At 37.8% G+C, this 5,481-nt stretch overlaps 2 pseudogenes; both read right to left on the reverse strand.

Moving 5' to 3' along the window:
- Window positions 1-501: 501 nt before the first annotated feature.
- On the reverse strand, window positions 502-1,217 carry LOC137235070 (uridine diphosphate glucose pyrophosphatase NUDT14-like; annotated as a pseudogene).
- Window positions 1,218-4,207: 2,990 nt separating this feature from the next.
- On the reverse strand, window positions 4,208-4,923 carry LOC137235071 (uridine diphosphate glucose pyrophosphatase NUDT14-like; annotated as a pseudogene).
- Window positions 4,924-5,481: the final 558 nt, after the last annotated feature.

Below are 5,481 nucleotides of genomic sequence, written 5' to 3' on the forward strand. Positions count from 1 at the left end.
TAAAATTGGCTGTGCCATTCTTTCTCCTGATTCACATAAATTCAAAGTGTTTACGCTTAATGATTCAAAAATATAGAAATTTTTACTTGATTCTTGAATGCAACGACTTGCGAACAATTGGTTAGTTTGTGTTTGTCGTGTGTTCAGAATCGAAATTTACTTTGGGTCAAGACACACAACTTGCGGAATTCAATGCTTGTTTTGCAAAAATAGTGAAACAAACAAAGCTATCTTGTTTAGAAAATATCAAAAATTAGAAACAGTTATTACATAGCTTGAACCTAATAATCTAATTAGTACCTACTGTCGCAAAGAAAGGGGGTTCAATTGTCTTGGCTATTTGTTATTTAATTGTGACATACTAACGAGAAATTGCATTGCAACAGTTCATAGAAAATTGAAAAACGATGGAGATCTGTAGATACCAAGTCATTGCTTACATGGCCACTTAGTCCAAACACGCTGGAGTCGTCTCCTGTAGCGCGGCATAACATCACCACATTAACCAATGTTGCTATTCTTCCAAATATGTATTGTATATTGATTCATACCTGTATGCACGTTTAACAATACCATTACAATTGCTTTATACATATGGGTAAAGGCTGCCAAGTAATAAATACCTAATTTAACGATTTTTTGCAATGCCGCAATAGGCACGTCTGGTTCCAAAGAATGTTCGATGAATTTTTGCTCATACTCAACCACTCCGATTATCTCATCGTCGACACCGCCACTCTGGTAGCACGATCATCATCCGTTACTTCACAATAGTATAATGCGTGCAAAGCGCCAGAGGAACCAACCCTGGATCAACACGTCATAACTTCTTCAATACATTCAGTTGGCACATCATAGCTACATTCGTCCAGCACTGCTTCACGTGCGATCTTACGCCAACTTATATTTTTATCAACAGTGCCCGCACACAACTCTATTGGGACACCTAGTTTGGGCGGAAACTGTTGTAGGTTTACCTCAGCGAGTTCACCACCACTGGAGGTGATTACACTATGAAAAAGAGCTGGTCTGAATTGGCGCACAAACACTAAAACTGTGCGTGTTGTATTATACAGGATTATAGCTACACTCTCATGCCCTTTCAATCAATCCCAAACTTTCTCAACTCCATTTTGTACATACTAAAGTCTAAACGGTTTGACGTATGGGGAGTCCTTGAGTAATGGTCCCATCCTTAAGTTCGAAAGATTCTCCATTGCCCCAAGAATTTGGGTAAGTTTTCGTAGGACAAGCTGGAAACGAACTCTGGTAGAGATGAAACGATTGCTCGTTGATGGCGTATAAAAATTGTTATTATCTGCTTTCTAAAATTTAAAAGTAATGCAAAACAAACTTTTAAAGAAGATACCAAGATTTACTTGAGAAATTGCACAAACGTAAACAGCTGTTGACGTTTCAATGGAAGTATCACGACCTTCCGCTTCGGATGCGGTGCCACCATGGGTAATGCCGCCATATATCATTGTGCTTGTCAAGTCGTAGCTACATAATCGCTATTTATCTTGGCAAGGATTTATTAAGTTTGCTGTTTTCAGCGTATCTAAAGTAACGCACCATTGGCGCCAACATTGTTGTTGTGTTATATGTGTCAAACTTTATTTCAATTATTTTACAAGTTGTAAAACCACCCGATGGTTTCTAACGAAATTTGGCTGAACAAAATTTACCAACAAACGTTTTGGCTTTACACTTAATAATTTCACAACAAACTAAAAACTCAAGCTTCCGCAATTTTCTACTTCTATTCGCAACGCTTTTCCCTATTTATATGTTCATGCATGCCCAGGTACATATGAGCCATTTCACGTTTATTCAACATTTGTTCGGGGACCTGTCCAAACGTTTGATTTTCCAGTCACGTTTTTTAAACCCGATAAGTGCATTAATTTTAAAAGTCAAGGGTCGTCTAAGGTCATGGATAAAGTGGTTTAGAATACCTCGTATGTCTATCTACATACCGACATCTTCAACCAATTTATGCTTGCTGTTTATTTCATCTTTTCCAATTTTCATAAGTTCGAAGGCACCCCCTTTTTAATCAACTCCTCAAAGCTGGTGTATCAGAACCAATTTCGCTTTGCCTTTACGTAAGGGTTTCAAAGTTTGTTTGTAACCAAAATAATATTTACCGAATTTCATTACCAAAGCCTAACGGGCATTGGTTCTTTCCAAAGCCTTTTCTCAGATCTTTTTTTTACGACAACCATTATTGCAATTCTCTCGATGTGAATACAAAGACGATGGAATTCTCCAAAGACGAGAGCTAATGGTGGCTCTAACGCAGTACTTTGTATATATCATTTCCGATTGTAACAAACGCTGATATAAACCACAATATAAATTACCTACATCTCAGCTTTTTTGTACTTTATGTGTGCATGGGCATTTTGAGGAACCTAGATGGCATCGACGGTAGCGGCGGCACTGCTACATTGGCATTTACAGCGCTAGCATTATCTACCTCGTCATTTTACTTACGCTTCAATTCATTTCTTACAGGACATGTGCCAGCCGAAGCTAAAGCTGGCAAATGGACATTCATTGCGAGCCCATTACTCATTTTTTTTTTGCTGCGAAGTTTTCAGCCCCTGACTGGTAAAACCTGTGTCCAATGTTTTTTCTGATTATATCTTGAAAATCTTTTTAAAAATTAAAAATTTCAATTTTTACCTTTGTTAATTTTAGTTTTTGGGTTAAACTATTGACTTTCCTGAATAATATACCGCAGAAAAATATGTTCGTCCGGAAAAAATTCAATTCATCATAGAATTCTGCTACCGACAACAAATTGAATAAAAGGGTTGTACGTCAGCCCACGCCGTGTCGTAGTAAATAATGAGATTAAGCAACGGGAAGATCATTCGATGTATGTCCCGTTGCCCCAATTCATCGGAATTTTACATTCTATACACGGGTGTGTATGAATGTTCATTTGTGTTATCTTCTACCGTTGGCATATTTGTAACCAAAGTATGTACATAGGTATGTATGTATGCCTCCTTGGTTCGGCACATAATATTAGTGTTGCGTCAAATGACGCTCGCTGGTACCGAAAACCCGCAAGAGAAACAAAATCGGGATCGGCTTTTTGACCCATGACGCCTCGGGCAATCCCAAAAAAAAAAAAAACTCACGCACAAACATAAAGCAAAAACCTCATTTAAAAATAATTGTGGTCTCATTTACAAAAAAAAATAAAACAAAAAAAAATAATTTTTGTTTGTTGTTTTTCAACAACAAACATCACAAGCAGTCATTATAAGGGCTCGGTACAAAAACAATACGAGTCCCGAAATTAAAGAATCCCGACACGACAAAGTCCCGAAATTGGAAAAAGTCAACTGTTTCTACTGGCCTAGTGTGCTACTGGCCCAGTGACCTAGTTTTTTTTTTTTTTCAAGGGCAAGCAAATACATATATGTATATGTATATATATATTCGCACGCCACAAACTCACCATACCAGCTATCAGCTGACCAATAAATACACGACAGGGTTGCCTGTTACATTTAGCATAATGGTCCTACCAGGTCCATCCGGACCACACAACACCCTCTCGATGTCACACGATTCCCCCTACTAATTCTTGAGGACTTTTCCATTTGTTTTTTGACGAGTTAAGCAGGCTTTTGTGACTTGCTTTACTCAAATATGCCATGTTTACTATTTTCATATTCCAGTGAAATTAAAATTGGCTATGCCATTCTTTCTCCTGATTCACATAAATTCAAAGTGTTTACGCTTAATGATTCAAAAATTAGAAATTTTTACTTGATTCTTGAATGCAACGACTTGCGAACAATTGGTTAGTTTGTGTTTGTCGTGTGTTCAGAATCGAAATTTACTTTTGGTCAAGACACACAACTTGCGGAATTCAATGCTTGTTTTGCAAAAATAGTGAAACAAACAAAGCTATCTTGTTTGGAAAATATCAAAAATTAGAAACAGTTATTACATAGCTTGAACCTAATAATCTAATTAGTACCTACTGTCGCAAAGAAAGGGGGTTCAATTGTCTTGGCTATTTGTTATTTAATTGTGACATACTAACGAGAAATTGCATTGCAACAGTTCATAGAAAATTTAAAAACGATGGAGATCTGTAGATACCAAGTCATTGCTTACATGGCCACTTAGTCCAAACACGCTGGAGTCGTCTCCTGTAGCGCGGCATAACATCACCACATTAACCAATGTTGCTATTCTTCCAAATATGTATTGTATATTGATTCATACCTGTATGCACGTTTAACAATACCATTACAATTGCTTTATACATATGGGTAAAGGCTGCCAAGTAATAAATACCTAATTTAACGATTTTTTGCAATGCCGCAATAGGCTTGTCTGGTTCCAAAGAATGTTCGATGAATTTTTGCTCATACTCAACCACTCCGATTATCTCATCGCCGACACCGCCACCCTGGTAGCACGATCATCATCCGTTACTTCACAATAGTATAATGCGTGCAAAGCGCCAGAGGAACCAACCCTGGATCAACACGTCATAACTTCTTCAATACATTCAGTTGGCACATCATAGCTACATTCGTCCAGCACTGCTTTACGTGCGATCTTACGCCAACTTATATTTTTATCAACAGTGCCCGCACACAACTCTATTGCGACACCTAGTTTGGGTGGAAACTGTTGTAGGTTTACCTCAGCGAGTTCACCACCACTGGAGGTGATTACACTATGAAAAAGAGCTGGTCTGAATTGGCGCACAAATACTAAAACTGTGCGTGTTGTATTATACAGGATTATAGCTACACTCTCATGCCCTTTCAATCAATCCCAAACTTTCTCAACTCCATTTTGTACATACTAAAGTCTAAACGGTTTGACGTATGGGGAGTCCTTGAGTAATGGTCCCATCCTTAAGTTCGAAAGATTCTCCATTGCCCCAAGAATTTGGGTAAGTTTTCGTAGGACAAGCTGGAAACGAACTCTGGTAGAGGTGAAACGCTTGCTCGTTGATGGCGTATAAAAATTGTTATTATCTGCTTTCTAAAATTTAAAAGTAATGCAAAACAAACTTTTAAAGAAGATACCAAGATTTACTGAAGAAATTGCACAAAAGTAAACAGCTGTTGACGTTTCCATGGAAGTAGCACGACCTTCCGCTTCGGATGCGGTGCCACCATGGGTAATGCCGCCATATATCATTGTGCTTGTCAAGTCGTAGCTACATAAACGCTATTTATCTTGGCAAGGATTTATTAAGTTTGCTGTTTTCAGCGTATCTAAAGTAACGCACCATTGGCGCCAACATTGTTGTTGTCTTATATGTGTCAAACTTTATTTCAATTATTTTACAAGTTGTAAAACCACCCGATGGTTTCTAACGAAATTTGGCTGAACAAAATTTACCAACAAACGTTTTGGCTTTACACTTAATAATTTCACAACAAACTAAAAACTCAAGCTTCTGCAATTTTCTATTTCTATTCGCAACGC

This window comes from Eurosta solidaginis, chromosome X (assembly GCF_040869045.1).
Source record: "Eurosta solidaginis isolate ZX-2024a chromosome X, ASM4086904v1, whole genome shotgun sequence".
In the NCBI taxonomy this organism is placed as follows: Eukaryota; Metazoa; Arthropoda; class Insecta; order Diptera; family Tephritidae; genus Eurosta; species Eurosta solidaginis.